We start from the raw sequence: 26,367 nt of genomic DNA, 5'->3' as shown, positions 1-26,367 counted from the left end.
CCCATGTCACTCATTAATATATGTGTGTATCTCTAAATGCATTTATGAATGATGCGATCATTCACCATTTCTCCACCTGCTCTATGCAATGGACAGTGAATTTGAGCATAGGTAGAGAAATCGTGAAAGCCATTTTGGGTAGTCTTTCGCTAGACATTATCCGAGAGATGCATAACCCACATGTGATCAGCCGCCGCCATGCATTTCTACAACATACAGTTTGATCCTAATTGTCAAAGATCTTTCCAGATTTCTAAACTCTCATTGCCGTGCATAGGACATGGGTTGCGGTTGGGCTTATTTGGCTGAGTGCATTTGAAGTCACGTGGTTTTAATGCTAATAGTGAGAAACCTCCAGTCAAGCTGGCTTGTGTGATTTACAAATAAAATTGATTTTATTGCATTGCAGTACGTTGATCATGTTATGTTTCTGCACTACTGAAGAGATCATGGCAGCAGTTAGCTGTTGCAAGTATGACTGACAGAGCCTCAATTGGCAAAATTCCAAAGGAACCCTAACTAATAATACAGACTTGCCTTGCAGGGTTGCTGTAAACTCAATGCATTTGAATAAGCAGGGGTCACATAACTGCTAAGGTGTATGGGCATATTTCAAAATTTGAGAAACTCTCACGGCCAATTTCTCTTCCCTCCCAACCTCTTCAAACACACCCAGGCATCATTTTAATACACACACAGGCAATGCATTTGCCTCTGCCCCGAAGCACAAAATCGTCCTCCCACAAAATTAAAATAGGCCACAATCCTCCAGTCCCTCCCAGGCATTCCAGCACTCCCTCTCCTCAGACCCTTAAGAGGCAACTCTGTGCCATATTTCTCCTCTTTTTATTTAGTTCAGTGCATACATAAATAGATACATGCAGGCACCTTGGCTGAGCAGAAGCAAAGCACTAGCTTGGCCTGTCTGGGGTGGAGTTCAGATGCATCCTGGGGATAAGAAAGCAAGATGGCTGAGTTGGCTGCACGCTAGAGCTTGTCTCCTAAAGGTGAAAAAACTAAGCAAAACCACCTCCCTCCAAACTTCCAAAAATTAGGAGAGGCAGGGGGCCTCGGGAGGGTGCCAGGGGAGACTTTGGGGGCACTAGGGAGCATGCAGACAGCCACCTTGTTGGCAGCTTCTGCACTATTATTTTATGCAGCTTAGGTTATCCTCTAGTTTCTCCCTACCTTTGGAAGTTAGACTCCTCTGTCAGTGCAAATTGACTTTAGGAGTATATCTGCCTAGGGCCAGACGAAAGCTGTTTACATAACAGCAAGCTTTGGGTAGAATTTAACTGCATGTAGTTTTATAATAATGTTGCTAATTCTGCTGATTTCTTTTGGGAGGGGGATTTTAGTTAGGCCGATTTATTTTTAAAAAGAAGTCTTGAATTTCAGTCAGTAGGGAAGTATTTTAAGCAGCTGAATTTTCCTGCAAAAAAAGCTGTAGAAGTGCTGCTCAGGGGGTGATTACCAAGCAGAACCAGTGGCTATTTCTATAGCACTAGGGCCTGCAGTTTGCTGTAGAGCCTCAAATGCTAATCATTGCCTGCCTGCCTTTTATTGTTATTTCAGAGACTTACAACTCACTTTTTCTATTTTAATTTAAATGTTCCAAAGTGGTGTGGAATAACATGCAGTTAAAACATCCAATTAAAAAAAATCAGTATCCCAAAGCAAACTGTAAAAGCAATGGTGGTAGTAAAAGTAATAGAATACCAGGTAAAACAATGAGTTTTACAGCAGGCAACATCAAATAAAAAAGGTCTTGTCCCGGCATCTGAAACATAACAGGGCAATCCCTGGGTAGGCCTTGCTAGGAGTGAAGTTGCATAATTGGAATGGCACCATTAAAGTCCCTCTGAAAGCCGATGGGTTCTTAAAAGGGACTCTGAAGAAGATCTTAGTGTCTGAAGATTCCTAGGAGAGTGAGCAGTCCTTTGGGCTGGGTGGAAAGGAAGAGCACCTCATCATAGCTCACCCTTTACTCCTTGGTCTCAGAGCGGGGTGCATTATTAATTTAAAGCTATTAATTCATTGCATAAAGTAACACACCTAAAGCAGTAAGCCGGTTCGTATTGATAGGCCATAAACTTAACAGCAGTCAAGTACCTGAGTTCATAACCAGTTCTTGATATGCAGCCTGAAACAAATTCAGAGCTGGTGTCAGGTGGGCTCAGAGGTGAGGGTGTTGCATAGCTGGGGAGCCACCATGAAGGAGGCCATGTCTTGTGTCTCCACATAATGTTTAGCGCCTAAAGAAAGGGTGCGGAGAACTTTCCTGGCAGAACTAAATATTCATTCAGGACAATTGTGAGGGAGGGGTGGAGGAGAGAGATTTATTCAGGTCCCTAGATCCAAAGTATGCTCAAGAACACACACGAATTGCAACATTGCCTTATTGGTACCACTTAAAATATTACCGTGTGTGTTTTCTGCAGGGTATATTACGCTACCATCTTTCAAGAGGAATGCAACTTGATGGGAGCTATCTTGCACCCGTCCCCATGGTCAGGCCGGTATTAAGACCCAAGGGTGTGGCATTGCTTCATAAGTTTATACTGGACAGATAGGTTCCTTAGAGGTCACCTGGCATCATTTCCCATCCACGCCCTGTACAATTGCCTAAAGAAGCGAGTGGTGCCCTAACAACCCAAGTGAAAGGATTTGTTGATTTATGCCTCAAGTTACATCACACGGGACATGTTTGAAAACCAGCCTGCCATTGTAAAAATTAATCATCATTTTCTCCCCTTTCTTTCTCGCAAGATGGGCTTTTTTTTTTTTTTAACTAAAGGATCTGCCACGGGTAACTAAAAATAACCACTGCACTCCTCCCTAGCTCTGATTCTCAGATCTACCATACCTATTCCCAGCATGCACTTTTCTGGGATACATAAATGAGACTCCTATGTTCCTGTGATTTAAGAAGCATTCGGAAGGAAACTTCGAGAAGGATGATTGATTTTCAGCAGTGCTTCCGTGCAAGAACTTGCTGCCAGGTAATGATAGGGATGGTTTGCTTTTTTTAATGGAGAGGTCAAAACTGAAGGAGTCTTGAGATTTATTTTTATTAATCCAGAGAACATTTTGCAGGCACCTGGTGACACACCAAAACCTATGCATTCTATCACTCCTGCATTTGAATACACACTGTACATTGAAAGCCCCCCTCCCCGCCCCGATCCTGGAAACTGTAGTTCGTTAAGGTTGCTGGGAACTGTAGCTCTGTGGTGGGTATATTACAGCTCCTATGAATCTTTGTGCTTTAAATGTATGGTGTGTACGCATACTTTAGCACTTGTGCCTAGATCTAAAAGGCTGCTAAAGACAATGGTGATCCTTTCACATTTGTGGCGTTTCTTTTTCAATTGACTTTTTAAGCAAACGGGAGATTTATTATAATGACACCGAGGGTCTTCTGAGTAAGCATGCATACGGTAGGATTCCACAGTTACAAACCCCCCCCCCCCAGGTTTCCTTCTTAGCCATCTTTTCTTGAAACTCCCAAATCAGATTTATAAGAAGACAGTATCACGTAGGTTGCACATTGTCTTGGTATTTATTATTCCACACCATAAGGAACACAGTCCATTTTCCTGTAAACATTTCCCCCCTTATTTATGCGTATTCTCTTAATAGTAAGTTAATTTTATCATTGTTACAGTGGATCATATTTTCTCAACACAATCGATAAAGGATGGTGCATTGCTGTTTACCCAATTCTTTGTGCCATACTTATTTTTACAGCTGTTAATGAATGGATTACTACCTTCAAATAATTGTTACCCACCTTGAGTCTTTGGGGTACAGTTGGACAGAAATTCATATCAGTCAGAAGATGTGAACAGATTGTATGGGTTTCTGTCTTTCCATGTTGATATATGACATTCAGCATGCAGTATTTCTGAAGGAATGCCTATGATTTTACCCAATCTGCTTCTGTTACTATCCTGTGGTTGGAATGACATCTGGCAGTGCCTTCAGGACAGATCTGTTTCCATCATGGGGCTGAGATTGTGGAACATTTTTTCCAGAGAGAGAATCTATCAGACTCTTGTCACTGCTTACTTTTTTAAAAAGTATGGGTGCATTGTGTGTGTGTGTGTGTGTGTGTGTGTGTGTGTGTGTGTGTGTGTCTGTCTGTCTGTCTGTCTGTCTGTCCGTCCGTCCGTCCGTCTTACCTACCTAGAAGATTTCTCATCCCTGTGTTTTTAATTGCAACTTAAATATTTTGTATGCTGTAGTCGGGATTTTGTTTTAACACAAATAGCGTTTGGAAATGATGTACTCACACAGAGTGCATTGGCGTTGATTGTGGCTTGCTCTGGTTTCACTTCACTGAAGTCGGGGATTGGTATCAGCTTGGAAGATCAGATCCTGTTTTTAAAAAGTCCAAAGTTATTTTGAGTAAGGCTTCAGCTTCTGTATCTCTTGCCCCACTGGTCTCTTCAACCAGTTTCTCCTTCCACCTGTTGTGAGACAAAAGGCTGAAGTCTGGCAGGAGGGGAGACTGAATAAAAGCACCTTTGTGATGGGCGTTGCAGCAACTATCAGTGCTCTGTCTTTGCACTATGCGGCACAAGGCTGTGATCTTTAATGTGCATTTGTTGTTTAGGTCATAGCCTTTCTGTATAGTTCTCAGAGTAAGCAGGTAAAATTGTGGGATCTACCACAATTTAGCCTACAGCTCTTGCAATGGTATTCTTCTCTGAAAAGCATATTCTGTCTGAAGGTGATCAGCAAAACCAGGTAAAGGCTATGCTCAGTTTCTCTCCTGAGTATGCTAGTTCACAACATGCAGGAATCTGTTTTATTTTACTGTGTTGGGGACCATTAAATAAATGCAGTTCTCCATCTGTTTTGTACAGAAGCGCATCCCAGAATTGTTATAGCTTCTTACTCCTCATTCGCCATGAAGTGTTAATTGTCCATTAATTCTCAGCTTAGTCTCCCACCTAAGTTTTTCTTCTTCTCTTCCCACCAGTTATTTTAGTTCAGTTATTTGACATAAATCTGCAGGCACCTGTAAAACTTCTTCGCAAACTCAGAATTGGGGGAGGCTGTATTCCTCCTTCAAGGTTAGTGGCAATCCCTTTGTCTTTGGCCTTGAATCAAAACTGCCTTGGCATGTGGGAAACTAAACTTTGTGAATCCTTAATGGAGGAAAGAACCACAAAAGAAAATAGTTTACTCTGAATCAGTTTCCTCTGTTAAATACAGCTTAGTTGTTTCCCTCATGTTGACTTTGTGCTGAGTTTCCCTGTGAATTCTGCCAGATTGATTCTGGTTTTATCCAAATCAGATGACATAATGTTTACATAAACTCAATTTCTCTGTCTTTTTCTCCCCGCCACCCCAAAGCCATGTCCATTTTATTTGGGTCCTGCAGCTTCAGCAGCCACGAGATTTTCCAGCCCCAACATTATTTATGGCTATTTGAAAATCAATTAATTACTCTATGTTATTTACATAGTTGGTTGTTTTTTTTAAATACAGCCTGAATTCTAGCCAATCTTAGCCTTACAGTGTTGTAAAGAAAGCCACTATTATAGCTGTTGGACAGTGGTGACTGAGTAATCATGACTTGTCTGAGGCCGTATAATGCCTTGCAAACTGATTTTATTATGGTCAAATGGCATGTACATTTTGTTAAATAATTTTGTTAAATAATCAAGAAGGACCCTGCATATGGAAAAGAATATGAAACCTATATGTCAAACTGCAGTGAACTTGCATGCATGCTTTTTCTCCATTGTAGGTGTATTAAGTAGAAAGCAGTTTCCTGGTATATGTTTATCCCTGGCTTGGTTCAGAGAAAACCTTCAATCCTGGTTTGTTTTCCATTATCCCAGTGGAACATCTCTTTCCCATTGATATCAATTTTTTATCCATAAGCATTGTTTGGAGCCCAAGTTGTAAGTGGATCTTTCAGCGGTGTCTTAAATATATTTTAACATTTTTTTTCTTTTTTTCTGGATCATAAAAAGTAAAGGTAAAGGGACCCCTGACCATTAGGTCCAGTCGTGACCGACTCTGGGGTTGCGCGCTCATCTCGCATTATTGGCCGAGGGAGCCGGCATATAGTTTCCAGATCATGTGGCCAGCATGACAAAGCCACTTCTGGCGAACCAGAGCAGCACACGGAAACGCCGTTTACCTTCCCGCTATAGCGGTTCCTATTTATCTACTTGCATTTTGATGTGCTTTCGAACTGCTAGGTTGGCAGGAGCTGGGACCGAGCAACGGGAGCTCACCCCGCCACAGGGATTCGAACCGCTGACCTTCTGATCAGCAAGCCCTAGGCTCAGTGGTTTAACCCACAGAGCCACCTGGGTCATACTTAAATATTTTAACTTGTTTGCGATCTTCTTGCCTAAGCTGAGACCTCTACCTGTAGCATCACACAAGCTGTTAAAAAGTCAGGCCAAGGAAGTCTTATATTGCTTCTAGGAGACACCTGGGTTTGAGTTTTGATGAATCTCCAAATGAAGGGACATAACCTGGCTGGGAAGCACCCACTTGAACCTCTCTCAACTTGCCCTTACTGGAGTGGGCAGATGGATTTACTGTTATCTACAGTCCCGTGTAGTTCCGTAAGCTATTGTGTATTTACAGGCTATGGGACAGACTGCACATGTTGTTATTCATGCCCCCCCGCCTTTCCTTTTTTTTTTTTAAAAGAAGCATGCTTTTATTTTGAATGTGCTCCATATCTGGATCAGGGCTCCATGGCAGTTTACAGCCAAAAATCTCATACCCCCACATGATTGCTGGACTGGGAGTCAAGTCCCATCTTAAATTTAATACAGCTTAAGCTTTTTTTTACAGGTCTAAAAAAACCCAGTTTGGCTCTAATATGAGCTGTGAAGTTCCCTTCTCCAAAACTCTACTCCCCCATTGTCCTCATTTTAATAGGCAAATAAGCCACTAACTTCAAGCCACAGCCTTCCTCTGAAAAACGAGGTATAATCATGTTGACTTGACTTACAAGAATTACTGAGGTAGTGTATGCAAAGTGCTCTTAAGAACGTTAATGTACGGATCAGCCGTTTGCAACCTGGCGCCCTCCAGATGTTTTGGACTACAACTCCTATCATACCTGGCAATTGCCTGGCTGGGATTAATAGGATCTGGAGTCCAGCAACATCTGGATGACACCGGGTTGGGAAAGACTGGCTTAGATGCTTATAGGGATGGCTGAATGAGTGCCTCTGGCAAGCGGGTGCTGCAGTGCTTTTTAATTTCCAGAAAAGTTGGCTGTATCATATCTTACTCACCTTTCCCCCTGCCCAAGGTCCACCCTGGAGTGGTAAATCTTTGTGATTAAAGGTGACAGCTAGCATTCATCCTTTCGCAAGGGGAGGGTGTGGTAGACAAAGTGATTGAATTCAGGTGTTGAGGGTGGAGTAATGTTTAGATTGAGACTTGAGCCGGAAAGTTTCAATTTGCTAAAGAAACCCTGACATGCGTCGCCACTGTGGAAGCTAGGCAGGTTTCCCTGTTTCATTGGTGTATACAGAGAGTAGATGGGAGGGAAAGAGGAAAAGGATGCTGGTAGATTGGTTTTCATTTCATTTTTAAAACAAATAGCAAGCGACACAAATAATCCATCTCATTTGTTTTCATTATGAAAATGAAGGGGGTTCGAATGAATAAATGCTGGATTTTTTTTGTTTTTAAAAATTGATTTGTCTTCTGTTTGATTTATTTTTCAATCATTTTTAATGGGGGTGTTGGTGGTGGTGTTAGCAATGCCTCTGGAGACCACAGAAAGGCTGCAGGGGTGGATGCGAAGAGGAAGCACAATGATATCAACCAATATAAAACGGGCTCTTTAAAATGAGAATCATTTGTTCGATCTATATTTGGCAGGTGGCGTGATGCCTGGTTTGTGAGGGTGGCGTTCTCGTAGAATGCCTGAAACGTCATGCTATTTAGATGCAAGGCATGGAAGTTACAGGTAGCAGAAGATTAGTGGGGAGCTCCTCTTGAAATAAATGGGGAAAAGCAATGAATGCAATTCCTATTAATGGAAAACAAAATGAACAAGACTTTCCAAGTGAACATGCCCCCACTCTTAGGTATGTATAAATGTAGAACCTGTCTCAGCTGCAGCAGTTTGTGCAAGTTTACATCCAGACGGGTGCCAAGGTGCTGCCACACGTGATGTGGCATGGCTGTTAAGAAGTGAGGGAAGTGAACTGTTTTATCTTTAGTGCCCACTCCCCAAAGTCAGCTCAGCCCAAGTCTCTTCTTTGCCTAATCACAGCAATGTAAAAAACCCAGCACTGTATAATTTAAGCGGCTGTGTTATTTGCTATTCTTTTATCCCTGTACTTCTCTACGGAATTCGGTGGTGTGTTGGCCTCATAGATTTGCAATGACGGTCAGGTGGAGAGATAGTTACACTTTTCACCATGTGTGGGCAAAGGCTTGTTTACGGTATGAGTGTCCTTGGGAGAGTGACCATCCACTTCTTTTATATCTGGGTTGACTCCTGCTTCAGTGGCAAAGAGGTCATCTGATATTTCCTCACAGGTACGATAAAGCTTGCCAGGGCAAGTGACCTTAGGTTGGCTGGTGGTTTGCTGGAGCTTATGTTTGTAACAGGGTTCTCTGGCATACTCCGCATCCCAGGTGCAAATGAATGAACCACTCAAAAGATGCATGAATCAACCCTGATTTTGGCAACCTGCATGGTGGCTGTTAAACCTGGTGGTAGTTCTTCTGTTTCAGGATTCTCCTCTTTGCAGGGGAGCCCTTGTTGACACATAATGGGGTCATAGCAATTGCACTGTGGTTCAGTTTGTCTGTCCTTGCAGCACATATTGCCTTATGTTGTTTTCCACTATTCTGCTTGGTACAGAGTATTATCATACACCCAGATGAACCAGTTTTCTTCCATTTTCATGATATATGCATGCTGATGAAACCCGAAAGCAGCCGTTTTGGCAGAGGATAACCCACATAGGATTCACTCCTGATTTAGCAGCGGACAAAGGAGTGGAAGGTGAGGCAGTGCAACTTAAGCATAAGCCATCAGAGTTGGCAGGCCTTTGCGCTTAAGGAATAATTGAAATGGACGTGTTTGATGGGTAAAGCTTTGTCGGGTGGTTGATGGATGGGGCTTCTGGGGATGATTTTACTCACCCAGTGTTTGGATTTGTTATATCTTTGAGGCTTAGGGTAATTCAGACATGCATGAATTAGTACCTTTGGGCTTATACTGGGCATAGATTAATTTTTGTTTGTTTGTTTAGTGCTTTGTATTTTTTAATTTTAACAAGCAAGTGATGCAGTGGAAAAAGGAAGTGTGGTTGCTAGCATATTTACCTGCGTCCACAGCTGCTGCTCATTAAACTGATCAACATCTTTCTGTTTATTAATATCCAGTCGGCGTGCACAAGCTATTATTGTATGCCAAACTTGTACATTCTTTATCAATGATGCATGTTTGTAGTGTCTGTGCATGAACAATTAGTTTGCTTTTCAGGTCTTTGATCCATGATGACTGTTCCTGTGTTTCCAAAACCCTTTTGGCTACCAGCCTCTAAATCTTGAGCTGCTAAACGCTTTTTTAAAATGTCAGTCCTCCTCCTGATGTTGCTCTGCATGTTTCTCACTTAGCCTGTGGGAATGGAAACCTACCATTTCCCCTATGATGTACTTTGCTTACCTAGCTGAGTTCAGCTCAGGTTGCCTTGTTCCCTCCCCATGCCTGCTTTCACAAGAGATATTTCACCATTCCTCTTCTCCTATTCTGATCAACCCCTCATCAGGCTGCAATTTTTTTTTGAACTACCATATATTTGATGATCTTTTAAAGATGTTTTAGGGGTTGCCAACACTCTTCACTGATTGCCATGAAGCCTGTGTGTAAATATCCCCTCAAAAACCCACAATTTCCCACTGTTTCCTCTTCCTGCTCGGTACTTGGTTTGTACTGGCTTGTCCTCTCCTAACATTAGAACATTAGAACTAACATTAGAACCATTAGAACCTAACATTAGAACCATAGAATCTTAGAGTTGGAAGGGTCATCTAGTCCAGTGTTTCTCAACCTTTTTTGGGCCAAGGCACACTTGTTCCATGAAAAAAATCACGAGGCACACCACCATTTAAAAAGTTAAAAAATTTAACTCTGTGCCGCCCTATATTGACTATATAATTATGACTGTAAGAAACACTTGCCAGTTGCTGTGTTGGTTGCAATCTCCTGTAATAAGGCTTCACAAGCCGCTGATTTCTCTGCCAGCACAATCCTTTGCTCAGCAAGTTTCAGGTTGAGCTCATCCAGCCAGCTTCTTTAAGTTTGTCTAAAACCACCCTCCCGTGGTGGTGGCTGTTGAGAGCTGCGCTCGCCCCGCGCCATGACCCGGCCGGCTTCCTTTCTGGCGGGTCAGCGTTGTGTATTGGCGGCCGCCAGGCACGTGACAATGCAAACCGCCCTTCTCGTCGCGGCACGTCGCGGCACACCAGCCAGCGTCTCGCGGCACACTAGTGAGAAACGCTGATCTAATCTAACCCCCTGCAATGCAGGAATCTCAGCTAAAGCATCCGTGACATATGGCCATCCAACACTGAACTTGCCCTCTTAAGCGTGCCCACTTGCCATTGGATACTAGGATTAGACACACTTCCCCTTTCATTCTGAATAGAGGGTAGTTACAAGAGTGATGGTGACTGATGTACGGTAGATGTCTTTATTCCCCATTGATAGGGAGGCATACCTGCACAATTTTATGTTACAGCGCCTTTTTATGTTGCTTCGGATGTGGCAGCCATTTTGCGTTATGCCACGTCCTCCATAGCCCACGTGGTCATTTTCTGGAAAGCACTGAATGGGTAAACTTGTGAGTGAGGTCAAGGAGCAACCCTGGATAAAGGGGAGCTTTCCTCTGAGAAAATAACTTGGTCCAGGGAGGAGGTCCACCCCGAGTTGTCTGGTTTAATCCAGGGATGTGGGACCTGTGGCTTTTCAGATGCTGGCAATGCAGGCTGATGGAGATGGAGTCAGTCCTGTAGCAACTGGAGGACCACAGATTCCCCAACATTGGCTTAAGCCTTCAGCCAGGCTAGGAGGGAGATGTGAAGTGACTGGGCTTTCATTCAAGGACCTTTCCTACGTGTACATCCATCTACTTGTTTATTAAGATCAGTATTCAAGGCTGGAATCTATGTGCCCCTTGCCTTCTGAAGTGGTTGGTGTTATCAGGGAGAGGACCTTTTTGGTTGTTTTGCCTCCTATCCTGGCACCAGATTTGCTGTTTTAGGAACCAAGTTTAAATTATGTATTTTTTAAATACATTTTTTTTAGATTTTAAGGTTTTAAGATTAACTTCCAGCTCTACTTGAAGTGATAGCTGCTATTATTAATAATGGTTGCTTTCACTGGTTTTCATTTCATTCAGTGTGAAGTTTTGCCCTTTTTTTTAAGGTGGACTTTATAATGTGATTTTCTCAGCCAAAGATAACAGTATGAGTAGAAGAAAAGTTGTTTTCTGGATCCGTGGCTTAAATCCTCAATGGTGAAGAACTGTTTTGTATATAAATGTTATCATTTGAAATAATACGCTTTGGTTCATTGAAATATGTCAAAGGAGGCACATCCTCTAAGTTATACACCCACTTTGGCAAAACCAGAAGCAGAATTGAAACTGAGGTTTTTGGCTCATGTGGGAGACCCAAGTAAGCCAAAACGAAACTCTTAAGCAGGAAGAGACCCAACCACAACAAAACCAATGAGGTCTGATCTCTCCTCTCCCTGTCTCAGCTTTCTTGCTTGATAGAATCTTGGGTACCTAAATTGCTTAAGTATCAAATACTTCTACCTCTAGTTCTGCCTGTAGTACACTTCCATATTGCTGTAGACTGGATCCAACACAACAGTCAGCCATATGGTGTCTCCCAACCCCCTTGAATATTCAGCTATTCACTGTTTTTAAGGTCTTTGTTAAGACATGAATGCCTAAAATAGCAGATAACGGGCATCCAGCTTCTATGTGTTTTGCTTAGGGCAATATAGTAGTACAGCAAAATGTGATCTTTTGTTTACCAGCAGGCATACTATTGGATCTTGCATGCCTTCTGAACCATGTTATATTCTGTATTAAGATTTATGTATTTTTTAAGCAGATACAGCTCCAATGTACTTGCCTTCCAAACCCCTCCCACATCCCATGCTTTATATGCTTCCTTACCAGGACTTGTAACTTACTGTAAATAGAAGAAGGGAGAAGCTGTGCAGTAGCAGCCATTGGGAAGATCAGTCTTTGGATATGTGTGTGATAGAATGCCATGGATTGTGGTGGGGCAAGAGGAAGAGAACCTCTTAGGTGCTGGGAAAATCCCCCCCCCCCCGGATCATTGTGATTTCAAGCAAACACTTTTATTCAAGGCAAAAATAATAGTTCCTAAGGTTTAGGTGCATTCCAATCCCTGATAACTCCCCAGTTCTCAGGATCTTCTTTTTTTTTTTTTTGCTAGTTTGACGGTGTTCCCCTTTTCCCTTTTCCACCCCCACTTGATGGTATGTATTTTTGAAATCACAAATGCAACATTTCTCTAGTTATTACAGACTTGATAGTGGAAGAAGCTGTTGGATTCTGTAATTGAAATCGGCTGAGGAATCTGGAAGTCTTTTCATAATCATATCCTCTCAATCTTGAATTGGATTATAATACCCTGAGCCGTGTGATCAGCATGACATCTGGGTTCTGCTTCTATCTGTGTGGGAAGGTTTTGAGCCTCTTCCAGACCCCTGTTAACTTCGGCCGTCTATTAGCTCCGATAGCCAGTCTGTCCTTAATTAGTCCAAGTTTGAATAATTGCGCTTCTAACGTAAAACAGACAAAAGATGGTGATGTGGAATATTCTGAACTTGCAGGATATCATAATTTCAGCAGATGCTGAGGAAATCAGCTGTCAGGCCAGTTTTGCTATGATGAAAGACCAAGGTTAGACTGAGACCTGGTATGATTCCTTGAGCTTCAGTTATTATGAGAGGAGATAGAAAAACAGAAGGGGAATTACAGAACATTGTGGAAGGAGGTAGGGAACGGGAGCCAAGGAGTAGAGCAATCTAGCCTAAGAGAAATCCCTTTGAAGACAGAATACAGAGGACTTAGAGGGAAAACATCTATAGATTTGGTCTTCATTAGCTTGAACAGGGAGCAAGCAAACTCTGCACTGGTGGAATCAGAGAGGGGTCCCAGGTTTCCCCATTTCAGCCTTCTGTCTGTTGGCCAACGCTGGCTTTGCACAGTATTCAGCCATACCAGCTGACTAATTTTGTCCAGTCCATGCTGCTGCTTGGATTGATTTCACCTCACTGTTGAGGATGTTCTGGTAGATTAGGAGGAAGCACAAACGGTTGCTGCCCAGGGCATATGGAGAAGGAAGTGGGGGGTCTCGTGGTCAGTAACAACCACTGCACCTCTCACTCTTGCTCTCGCTGTGCCGCATGGATTTAGTGATGGAATTTGACCTTTCATCCTCAGGTTCCTTATTTTGCGTGCACATGGAACTATAAACTGTGGAGGCTTGCAATCTGTTAGGAATCCAAAAAGAAAAACCTTGTTCTTATTTTAAACCCTTTGCATTGCCCTGCCTCCGGCCAGTGTGTTTCTTCTTCCATGATTTTACAGCACCGTATTTTTCGCTCCATAAGACACACCTGACCAAAAGACGCACCTAATTTTTTAGAGGAGGAAAGGGGGAAAGCCCTGGGTTTTTTTTTGGGGGGGGAAGATAAGCTCAAAGTCGTGCAGCTTCTTGCAGCTTCTTTTGCAAATGGGAAAAGCCCTGTTTTTTGGGGGGGGATCAGCTCACAGTTCTGCAGTTTTTTTTGCAAAGGGGGAAAGCTTCGTTTTTGAGGATCAGCTCAAAGTTGCTGAGCTTACCTTGCAAAGGGAAAGAATCCTGTTTTTATGGGGTTCAACTCAGTTCTGCATTTTCTTTAGGAAAGGAAAGGGAGCCATTTCTACAGTTTCCAGACAGATAATCTAATCAGCCAGTCACATGTCGCTGCAGCCTCCATCTGCAGAACATTCAACAATGGATGCCTGGGCAAGGGGGTGGGACCTGGAAGGGAGCTAGTGTTCCTTATCTCCCTCCCCATCTCTTGCATTCAGCTGCTGAGTGGGTTCCTTTCAACTCCCTCTCCCCCTCTTGTTAGCCTTTAGCTCTTCCTAAAAAAGAAAAGAAAAAAGCACGATCTGCTTTTCGCCCCTGGGCAAGCCAGCTTCAGGGACCATGCATTCACTCCATAAGACGCACAGACAATTCCTCTTACTTTTAGGAGGAAAAAAGTGTGTCTTATGGAGCGAAAAATATGGTAAATGCCTGGTACAGCTGCTGTGCTTGCCTTTCCCTGGTATCAAAGAGAGCTGCGAGCACATCAGCATGGGAAGGGAGCAGCTTGTCTATTAGCTAACTGCAGATCTGAGCTGAGAACTGACTTCCGTCTTTTTGATGCAGAATGTTCCAGGTTCAAGCCCCAGTATCTCCAGGTAGTACTGTGAATGTTCCCTGTCTGAAACTCTGGAAAGCTGCTGCCAGCCAGTGTAGACAATACTGACCTAGATGGACCAATGGCATGACTTTCCCTAGAAACTTAATTTTATGACTTAAAAACTTGGGAACCTTCTATTCGGTTTCCTTTATGCCTTTTTGGGGTATATTATGTCTTTATTCTGTTCTTTTCCATTTTCACTCTGGAATAAGGTGAGTTAGATGCATTATCTTTCAAGTCCATTGTGTCATCATACGGCATGTTAAGATTGCATTCCCCAGATCAAAAGTAGTTCCCTTCACTTTCCCAATACTACCTTGGAGGGGGTAAATGACTCAAGGATTGCGGCTAGCATTTGTACTTGACTTCCAAGTAGTTCTTAATAGATTTGGTGTGAACAGCAGTTTTGGTGCGAACAGCAAAAGTTGCTTCTGTTCACCCCACTCTCAGCCAAAGTTGCAACATAAAGAGGGGCAGAAACTGGTGGTAAAATCCTGACCGCAAGCCAAGTCCAATTTAAGCCCCATTTAGACTGATTGTATATCAAAGCGGAGCTTCTGAGGTCAGAGTAGTTTTGATTCACCCTTAAGAGCTTGGAAAAACTAATTCTTAAGTAAATAATGCAACACTCTCTTGAACTGTGATATAATTCAGAAACACTATGGTTGTTGCCAAATATAAATAAAGCAAAAACAGGAAAATACCACGTCTTATCTCAGCCTTCTCCAACCTGATGCCTTCCAGATGTTTTGAACTACAGCACCCATCAGTTGTAGCCAGTGTGGTTGATGGCCAGCTATGATGGGAGATGTTCAGAACATCTGGAGGGCACCAGGTTGGGAAGAGACTGTCTTTGGTTATAATCCTAGCCCCACTTACTTCTGAGTAGGTATGGGTCAGATACTGCTGTTACTTTTTCACCCCCTGGCTAATCTCTTTTGATGTCATAGTGGAGCTTTGGGGGAAGAGATGTCATATATTTAGCAACTTCACTGTTACAGAAGAGCTGGGCAGCTTGTGGCTGTTAGGAGACCTTGAAGCTGATGCCTTTAAGCCACTCTGGTTAGATTTAACCCCTCCCTTCATTACTTAGATGCCATGGGCGGTTTGGGAGACTTTTGATCAAAGACCCAGGTGGTACTTGCTGTTTACGTGTTAAGCACTTTTGAAAAGTTTAGATAAGTCTATGTAAATGTTAGAATAACATAAATCTAATATGTAGAATCTCATATTTAAGTCCACAAGATCTTTACATCTTTACAAATACAGTGGTGCCTCGCTAGACGAATTTAATTCGTTCCACGGGTCTTTTCTTATAACGAAAAATTCGTCTAGCAAATCCCATAGGAATGCATTGAGATTTTTTTTGAAATTTTTTTGCCCATAGGAACGCATTAATTGAATTTCAGTGCATTCCTATGGGAAACCGCGATTTGCTAGACGAATTTTTCATAAAACGAATTCGTCTAGCGAGGCAACCTCTGCTCAAAAAATCCTTTCGTTAAGCGGAAATTTTGTTAAGCAGGGCATTTGTTAAGCGAGGCACCATTACTAGAAAATCTTAGGTGGCATTTAACATTGTAAGATTTAACAAGGTTTTAATGCATCTTTGGAAGGAATATTGCAGTTCACTCTGTTTCTGGAATCTCAGTTGCATGCTGAGAAGATAGGGCGCCAGGTTATTGAAGTAAATGGGGAAGGATTTTCTTCCTGGGCAGCCAGATTCGAAACCCAGCCCACACACTCACACTTTCATTCTCAGTCATTGTTTGGCTTACCAGGTTCTGCAAACCAGGCCAAATGTAAGTTAATATCTTGGGTGGGATGAGCTGATTATATTCCAAAACATTTGGAGGGCACCATGTGGGTCAAGGCTGCTCTGCACTCAGAGGTAGCTGCTTTCCAGGACTTCAGGCAGGTGTCTTCTTTAGTCCAAGGTGCAGATGTGGGGAATTAAAATTGAGACCTTCCTCACGTGCAGCGTGTGCTTTGCCATACTTCCCCTCTGTAAGAGCCAGTTTCTCCAGACCTGGCTACAAATACTTCTAGATAGGAATGCATCTCACCATGCATAACTGCCAGGTTCTTATCTTGCGTGCTTTGCTACTATCTTAGTATGGTCAATAGCATTGGCTGAGAAACTAACATGCCAGGTGAGAGTAGAAAAGGGCAAACACAATCCGTATTCCTTTTATAACATACAGCAAATGCTTATTGAATACATAAATAGTTCAGACTGTGGCAGCAATCCACCCAGCACTCATGGGAAAAAATGGTGTGATATTTTAGAGTAATCAAATGAAACTTGTAACACATGGCATGATAAATGTCTGTAAGTTTATCAGGACAAGTTACTTCTTGTTTACTGTTGTAACAATTGTTTTCTCAAAATTTATCTTCTGTATTATTATTATTATTATTATTATTATTATTATTATTATTATTTTATACCCCGCCCATCTGACATCTGACTGGGTTTCCTCAGCCACTCTGGGCGGCTTACAACATATTATTATTATTATTATTATTATTATTATTATTATTATTTTGTGATGTTTTAATTGCTGTAAGCCGTGCTTTAGTAATGTGAATGCATTTGAAGGGTAGGTTATAAATATTTGAACTGAATAATAAGTAAAATATTTTTTGGCAAGAAGATGAGAGGAAGAGATGTCACCTTGATAGGCTCATGAAACTGACACAGGGATTTAATAGTAAAACATGTGAGTGCTGTTGTTTTACTATTGCACAATAGGAACTTGGCCATCAATTTTGAACTGCTTGTGGAAGAAAGAGGCATGTGTTTGCCTCAGAGTAAATTAACGTCCCTTTGGATCAAGACAGGCGGCTAAAAGTGCTGTTCCTCTTTTGCTTAGGGTTGTAGTATTTCTATAATTTATTGCCATAATAACAGCTATACAGAGATTCATAGTTTATGTGCATCTGGGAGCTTAGAACACCTGCTGTATACAAATAAATTGCACTGAGTTAGGGACAATCCCAGGGACTGATGAGCTGCACTGATTGGTAAGGGAAGAATGGTAACAGTTGGGCTGCGGGAAGAAGTCTTCAACTCCTGGAAGCTATATCAGATCAAAGAATGAAAGTGTACAATTGAAAGTACATCAACACAATGTATTGTCATTTGTTCAATATGACTGACATCGGGTGTACAGCCCAGAATAATTGAGTAGTATTTCGCTGAGTTTGCATGTGTACAAATTTTCTGCTTTATAGCACCTGCTGGAAGCTGTACAAGCTCATTTTGGATATATATTCCAAGGAAGTGAACCATTGTTTCTTGATCTTTAACTCTGTTTAAATGTTCATAAGAATTATAGAGTTGGGAGGGGCTCGAGGGTCATCTAGTTTTCTGCTGATTAATATCATTTCCCCCCCCCCCTCTAGATAAGCGCAATTCTCTCCAATGTCCTTTCAGTCTTTTGAACCTGCAGCAAAACAAAAACAAATCTTTTGAGGTTTTGAGGTTGGATATGTCAGCCATCGATGGCGCACTTCTTCACCATTTGCTAGCTTCCTCTTGTAGTGTAGAGGTGAAAATCTTCTGGTTTTTTTTTTAGCCTTTGGGGAAATCGTGTGATAACAGCCAGCTATGGTCCATCTTGCATTATTAGCCATCACAAATTATCACTGTCGTAGGCCAGTTAGCAGAGCCTTCTCTCATCTGCCTTTGGCTTTATTGGTGGCTCAGCAGGGAGAGGTCTTGGAGTCTGTGTTTGCTGGACTGTGAGCTGCCTTAGACACACCTGCTCTCTAGCCAGGATGAATTGGTGACAACCAGTGGAATGTGGTTTGACTATTTCTCATTCTTAACCTTTTTTTTTTTAAAAAAAGAGCCCACATTGTGATGAGTGAGTGGCACACCTGGTTGGGAGTGGTATGTAAGTGGCATGAGGCTTTCCATCTCCTTATTCAATGAACTCGGGTGGAGTCATCTCCAGCATATTAGAATGACTCTTGACTCCTGCCAGTGGCGATACCCAGTGCTATTTTTCTAGAAAAAGAAGTGCCAGAACTCACCATGAATGCCTTCCTTGTTCTCTTGACAATGCCACCCACCTGAGAGGTGCTGGAACTGAGCTCTGGTGAGTTTCAGGCTGAAAAATAGCCCATTATTATGTTTGTGGTGCCTCTGCTTTATTTCCCTTTGCTGGAAATGGTGGATTCCCTCCTGTCAGCATGTGAGATTGGCTCCAGCTTAAGGCAGCTGCCAAAGGGCTGAATCGGGGGTCAACAACCTACGGCCCGGGGGCCGGATAAGGCCCGAGGGACTTGTTTATCCGGCCCGCGGCGACCCACTTCCAGGTCGGAGGAGCACTGGAAATAGCTTGTGCGCATGCGCACGGGCTTCCTCTGACCTGAAAGTGCACCAGAAATAGCATGTGCACGCGCATACGGGCGCACACTCTTCTGCCCTCCAGCCCGCCATGCAATAATCGCTGGAGACACCAGCCTGAGGCAAGGAAAGCTTGGAGACCCCTGGGCTAAATCCTCCTTCTTTCCCTGATTTTCAATCATTCCCCCCCCCCCCAAGGTGGCTTACAACAAATACAAACAATGTAAAGCAATAAGAATAAGAACACCCCACCTTTTTCCCTGATGATACTCAAGGGGGCTCACAGATTAGAAAAACAATAGCTAAAAACATAGGGGGGGGAAGCAATAATTAAAAACCAATTGAACATTAATGGAATTAAAACTATATGCATGTATTTAATATGTACTTAAAACTACCAAACACCCTTATTCCTCAGGTTTGAGGTAGAGATCCGAGTGTCCTTTTAGCCTGGCTTCTGCAGTCTTGGGGCAGTTGGAATTAGAGTATGCTTTCTGACAGAGATGAGAGAGAAGGGATGCTTTCTGCAGCTTTCCCTTCTCTTGCTGGTCAAAGCTGTCAAGTTTTCCCTTTTCTCGCGAGGAAGCCTATTCAGCATAATGGAATTTACCTTTTAAAAAAAGGGAGAACTTGACAGCTCTGTTGCTGGTGGATGTGGCAAGACTGCATAAGGTGCCTTATGTGTTGGCATAAGAGTGACAGAGAGGTTCTATCAATGAATGAAACTAAAAAGAGAAAGAAAGGGCTCTTTGTGACAGGGAAATAAAAACCTTCAGAGATTATTGCACTCTGTCCACGGATGTTTAGTAACTGTTTAGTATTGGCTAGTGTTCTTCGTTTGCCCAACGACTTTTGATCCTGTATTTGTCTACCCCGTGTCCCGCTGCCGTTTAAATAGACCAAATTATAAAGTTGACGGCAGCTGGCTGGGGGAGCTAGCAAGATGGTGCCTGTGTCTGTAAGTAACCATGAACTGTGGTTTAATACTATGTAGATACTCATCTCCCACTCTCCTCATTTGCAGCTGGTAGGAGGACCTCTGCTCTGTTAGTTTCACCTTTAAATAATCTTGCTTTGCCTTGGTATAAACCAGGCATCCCCAAACTTCGGCCCTCCAGATGTTTTGGACTACACTTCCCATCTTCCTCAACCACTGGTCCTGTTAGCTAGGGATCATGGGAGTTGTAGGCCAAAACATCTGGAGGGCCGCAGTTTGGGGATGCCTGGTATAAACCATGGGTCCCGATTTAAATAAAATTCTAGTCAGTTTCAGGACTAGTTTTCTTGCACTTGCAAATTTAATAAATTAGTTGCATTTCAGGTCTCTCTTTATTACGGTATTGATTTATTATGGTTGTTATTTTTTATAAATGCTTTCTAAGGAGCATACATACATACACCTTGTTAAACAAACATACATATGAAATACTTTATGAACTATATTCATTTAAATAAATATGCACACAGTGCTGCTTCACAGTGCTGCTTCCAGCAACAATGTTTGCAGGCCATTTATCAGGTTGATTGCTTGCCCTGAATCTGAACTGAATGTCAAAATTTATTTTATTTACTTATTTTTGTCTGGTGGAACTGAAGGTGGTGTTTAGTAGGGCTCCTGGGTGACTTTCCGCCTAGGCACCAACCAAAGCCAGTCCCTGCTTAGTTTCAGCCCATGCCCGGGGATTAGAATAAATTGCATGACTGTGTCTTGGCAGTTTATCTGCCAACTCTGCAATTTGTATGGCTTATCAGAATAGCCCCCATGGAATTAGACCTTTCATTAGCATCTCATTCCATAGCCCTTTCCAGTTGTTCCGAGTACTGGGGCAGTATCATAGTGACAGACTCTGGGTTGTATCCAGCTTAGTTCTTTTCAGAGTAGACCCATTGGAATTAATGAACCTAAGTTAGTCAAGTCCATTAACTTCAGTGGGTAGAGTAGAATTAGCACTGGATGCAACCCTCTGTTTCTACTCGATATGCATATTCATCATATGGAGGGAGCTTTCTTTGTGTACAACTGTGGGTACTGTGTCTTGCTAAGCCCTTTCTAATGAATGTGCATAGGTTGGAAGCAGACACCATTATCATTGTATGCACCTAGAATTAGGGACGGGGGAGAAATGCAGTTTTGTTTGCATTTTAATGAGAGACTACCTAATGCACTCTTCTTGAACCAATACGTACATGAACTGAAGCACAGCTGTCCTTTGATATTTGCAGTTCTCTTAACTTTGCAATGCTTTTCCCCAGCCCATGTTTGCAACAATTTATATATTGGAGGACCCTGTGCATAAAATGTACACAAGAGTGAAGGTAATGTTCTAAAGAGCATCAGAGTAGGGGAAATGGGTTTTTATTTTATTTTTGGGGGGAATGTGACTATTTGTCAAAGCTGCATACAAAAACGTGTATATTGAGAGAAAATTGCACTAAGATGCAATTTGTTGTGGAAATATGGGGAACTGGATATATGAGAAACTGAAATTGACATGCCAATTCCTACTTAGAACAGTTGAAAAGGGCAGTGGATCCTGTTGGTGAGTTGTGAAACTGGGTGAGTTTCCTATTACACTGTACATATTCTTTGTCGAAAAGATGTCAGGTGACAGGTAAAGCTTTCTGTTGTGTGCAGGTTTCTGAATGTCAAGCAGCTTTTAGAAATGTCTAAAGGTTTTGTAGCTCATATGGTTTGCAGTGGATGTTAAAAACTTCTGCCAAACGAGCCCCGCTCCAGCCCTCATACCAGACTCTTCAATCTGGAGGGTAAAGTCAGCAAAATAAGCCTTGTAAGTCGGCACTACAGTTTTTCCCCTTGTTTTGGTTTCGACTGCACTAATAAACCTGCCCTTCCAAAGGAAAGATACTTGCCTCTGCTCTTCTAGTTGTCTGAAGTAATACTCCTCAATGAGAAAGAATGACCTTCTGGATTTTATTGATGTGTTCATAGGCTGCATCAAAACCGAAGGACTATAAAAAGTCGAGAGAGAGAAGTTGTTGCTAAAGGGGTTATTTGAACATGCTGAAAATCTATTGATTGCCCAATAATCTATTGACAGCTAGCCTGTATGGGAAAATGTATTAAAAGGCTGATTTCTAGCTAAACAAGAAAAAGAATTGTGATCTGTTATGATTTTTTAAAAGCATTTTATAGTTAATAACAGTTTGGTTTATAGCTGTACTTTTAAAGTGACATATTCAGATCATGCTTGTTTGTTATTCTCCCCACCTCCTCCACACACATTGAAGTGATTTATTCTTGTGCATCTCACTTTATTATATTATTTTATGAGCTTGTATAAGTGCTATTTTGGTGAATGGTTATGGAATCCTTACTTACTTTGCAAAGCTATATAAACGTTGATATGCTTATTAGGTACCGAGCTTGTTGTCTTTTCAATGCGGGTCAAAAAACTTTTCTTTTCCCCAGGCCTTTTAGATTATTGTTTTTAACTTGGATTTGAACTGGTCAGGCAATTATTGCTTCTTTGTCATAGGGCACCAATTTTCAAATGAAAAGCTCTGCTGAAACAGAGTCTTGTATTGAAACATAGACACGGGCAACTTAGTGTTCCCCTAAGGCACTTGGAAACGAAGAACAGAATTGTGGTTTTTAATTTGCAAAGACAAATGTCTTGTCCCTGTCTTCTTTGGAGCATTTGTCTTGAGTCTTAATGGTTGATAGCTGCTGCAAAGAAACCTCTGCTTGTTCCTGTCTCCGTGTTCATGCATTTCAGATGGTGTGTTTATACAAAACTGGATGTGAGGGGACCCCAACAGCACTTTAGATGTATAGTATAGATGTGACTAACTATATTACCATTTCACCAAAACAGACAATATACTACACCGTTTATGAATGTACTGTATATCCAGCCATAAATAAAGCACAATTTCTGTCAACCCCAAGGGAGCACAGTAGTGCCATCCAATATCCCTTATGACTAGACCACTGGAAATATGTGGGTCCCTAAGGCTTTTCTGAAGGCTTAAAAGGGTGTCAATTTTGTGAAGTTCAACTGGCAGTGAGTTCCAGAGTTTTGAGAAGAAGCCACTTTGGATGGTGGCAGTGAAATGAAGAGAGCTGAAGAAGGGTGCATGGAGCCTTTTGCTGAGCTGCTATTTCACCCCTCCCAATCACATCCTTGCCAACCTGCTCTTCATTCTCCCCCCCGTTTTAAGTCCATTTTTTCTTGCATTAAAAAATCCTAGCATAGCAGAAATGGCCAACAGAGAAAGGGTTAAGCGCCCAGTTCTTACTTCTCTACGCCCCATGCCTCATCCCCCCCAAAAAAAACTTTAACAAGTCTTGTATTGATGGCAGGAGGTAACACACAGGTAAGGAAGGAGACTGAGTATCTTGGTGGTTTGGGGTGAGCTTTGTCCAAATTTGGACAGGCTCATTTGGTTTTTGGGGGGAGGGAGGAGGAAGTAACCTGTCTTGTTAGCAAGCCAAGCCCAGCTAAGCTAAGCTAAGCACAATGAGCCCACTAATCACTAACCAAAGCCAGTGTTTTGCTTTAACCAAAAAGACCCGTGGTCTCCTTTTGCATGCATTTGGGTGCAACGTGTAGTTTAGGCTTAAGATGTGCTGGGCATCACTCAAGAGTCATCATAGGTGTGTTTGAAAGTAAACACTGGATGTGGGCAGGGAAACTTCCTTGTACATTTTCTGAGCCACATGGCAATGCAGTGCTGAAAACCCTTAGTGGGAGACTGGGCATCCAAGAGGCAAGTTCCGCTTTTGCTCAGTGGTGCTGGGTGCACCCACTAAGGAAGGAAAGCAGCAAACATAAACCCAGAGGCCCTTTTGAGAGACTGACTTCTTCGCTCTGATCCAGATGACCGAGCTGGAGCAATTTGATTCTGTCCAAGTATGTTGAGTGTCACCTTTTTATCCCTGCTTTTTTGACTGCTTTGTGAGGGATCCTGTCTGAGGTGTTCAGCGGCTACAAAGTGTACTGAGCTGTGTTGTCTGGTGTTGGACGAGGGCTTGGTGATGTTTCCGGGCATTTGGGGTTGTGTCAAAACAGAATGTTTTTTAATATGAACAGTAATGACTACGTGGATGTCGCTCCTTTAATTGCCCTTGCATGCTTTATATTTGGAAAACGAAACACTGGACTCTGTCTTTTGTAATGTGTTTGCATATCAGTTGCCAGCCAAATCTTTCCAGTGAGAAGCCTCCAGCAGATGGGGGCAACAATTTTTTTTTAATAATTATTTTTATTAAGGATTTTCTTGGGTTACAAAGGTAGTGCAGTGTCTCATGCATCATTTTTACACATCAATATTACTTGTTGAGACATTATGAGGAAGGGGGAAAGAGGTGAGTGGGATGGGGAGTTGGGTGTGGTGGATTGTCAATGTTTCTGTTTTTCTTGATATGTGTAGGGATTCGGCGTCAGCGTCGTTTGTCTCCAATATTTTTTGTCCCTGGCACCTCTGAAGCAAGTTGTTGGCAGGGATGAACTCTTGGACTGATGTAGAGGCAGCCAACATGGTACCCTCCAGATACTGTTGAACTCCCATTCCCATCAGCCCCAGCCAGTTTAACCAGTGGCCGGGGATGGTGGAGGGTTTGTACCCCAACAGCATCCAGAGGGCACACTTTATGTGTACGGTAAATACAAGCATTCACATATTAACCTAAGATGAGATATGTAAACTTTATAACTTTATAAAATTGCCAAAATAGTTGCAGAAGAAAGCAAGATACAAATTGAAACCAGAAGAGGAACAAACAATGCTTTAAAAAATATAACTTAAATGTGGCTTTCTTAAGTATTTGATTAGGGGTTGGGATTTTTTGTTTTTAGTTTTGTTTTTAGAAGTTATATTCTGAGTTCAGTCTACATGAATTTAAATGATCTTGCATTAAAATCTGTTTAGATTTTAAATGGAACATTTATGATTCTACATATTTAGAAAATAAAACACAATTCAGAAATGTTGCCACATATTCAAGATTCATTGAAATCAAAGGAGCTCAAGAGCTTTCTTTCTTTTCTTTCTTTCTTTCTTTTTTAAAAACACCAAACCTATGTAAACATGTTATTTTTAATTCTGTGCCAGAGACAACAAGAGTTTCCCCAACCTTGGGGGAAGACAAAAAGTTGAAATCTCAGGAAACAATTGCTTGGATTAAGCTTGCATTTTTTGCCTGGTTTGGGTATAATACTAACCAGTTTATTAAACTGTGTTTTTTATCATCTGAACCTAGCTCATCAGCCTAACTATGGTTTGTTGTTGTCTTACAAACCCAGGTTTGCTTTATTCATGGTTTGGTATTCTAAATAAAAGCAGCACCCTTATTTAACCATGGTGTCAGGGCTGGTGTGCGGCTTCCCACGACCAAAGACCACCAAGGCTCAGTGATGGCTTTTCATATTTTAATACTATATATGTACAGTTCAGAGTTCAGAAAGACATTACTGCCTGTTCCGAGTCAGAATCCGGAACTGGCGCGTGTCTCGATCTACGCCAGCAAAACAACCTCGGCCCGCCTCGTTTCCTTCTTTGCTCCTGATGCTTTTCCCGTCTACGGACCTCAGGGGAGGGAGCGGGGCCAGATCCCTCCCCTGACCTGCTAAACAGCCTCCTCGATTCCCCTACTTCCGATACCTCCCCTGCTGCAGTACCTTCGGACACCTCCTCTCCTGCGTGCGCGTCAGTAGCATCCCTAGACCCCTCTGCCTCGCTCAGAGCCCTTGCACTGCCTTCTGGCTCGCGCTCCAGCCAGCCCTCCTCTTGCTCGGCTGGTTCCCTTAGTTCCTGTCCCTGGGCGAACTCGCTCCCCTACCAGGGTCCCCTGACACATGGTTTGTTTGCCCCCCCCCCATCCCACGAGACAAGAGAAGCTGGAGCTAAACTTTGGCGAAAGAATAATCAGTTGTTTAATTGTCTGTGGGGCAAACCATGGCTTATTAAACAAGCCATGGCTAACATTTTGTGTGAGACAGGCCTTGGTTGGAAAAACAGCCTTCTGAGGGGGCAACAACTTATATAACAATGTATACTCCTTTGAACATAGTACATTTTATATATTAAAGTCTTTCCCTTGTAAACAGTGATATTTGAATAGTGAGCTGCTGCTGCTGTCTGTCTTCTGATTTGTTCATGAAACTTCCCATGTCAGGAGGGAAAATGCAGTCACAACATCTCACAGCTATTTGAGCTACATTCTGCAATGTGATATTCTTAACATTATCAGGAGAGTCTATGAAAGCTCTAGATACGGTATCTGAATGCTGTGGTGGAGTGGATGAGGGCCAATAAACCACTTAAATCCTGAAAATACAGGGACTTTTTCAGTGGGTGGTTCCCATATTCAGGAAAATGGCAAGTTACCTGTTCTGGATGGGGTTGCTCTCCCTCTGAAGGAACAGGTGTGTAGCTTTGGAGGTACTCTTGGATATATCTTTGTCACTAGAGGCCCACAAATGTCCTCTGTGGCTCAGAGTACCTTTTACCAGCTTCGTCTGGTTTGCCAGCT

At 42.4% G+C, this 26,367-nt stretch overlaps 1 protein-coding gene across 13 annotated transcripts in view; it reads left to right on the top strand.

Annotated features, from left to right (window-relative positions):
• Window positions 1–26,367, top strand: part of ST3GAL4 (ST3 beta-galactoside alpha-2,3-sialyltransferase 4) — a 161,029-nt gene that overhangs the window by 111,309 nt on the left and 23,353 nt on the right. The window lies entirely within an intron of this gene.

This window comes from Zootoca vivipara, chromosome 15 (assembly GCF_963506605.1).
Source record: "Zootoca vivipara chromosome 15, rZooViv1.1, whole genome shotgun sequence".
NCBI classification, from domain to species: Eukaryota; Metazoa; Chordata; class Lepidosauria; order Squamata; family Lacertidae; genus Zootoca; species Zootoca vivipara.
Note: the sequence above shows the minus strand (reverse complement) of the source record. Positions and strands in the feature narration are given on the sequence as shown.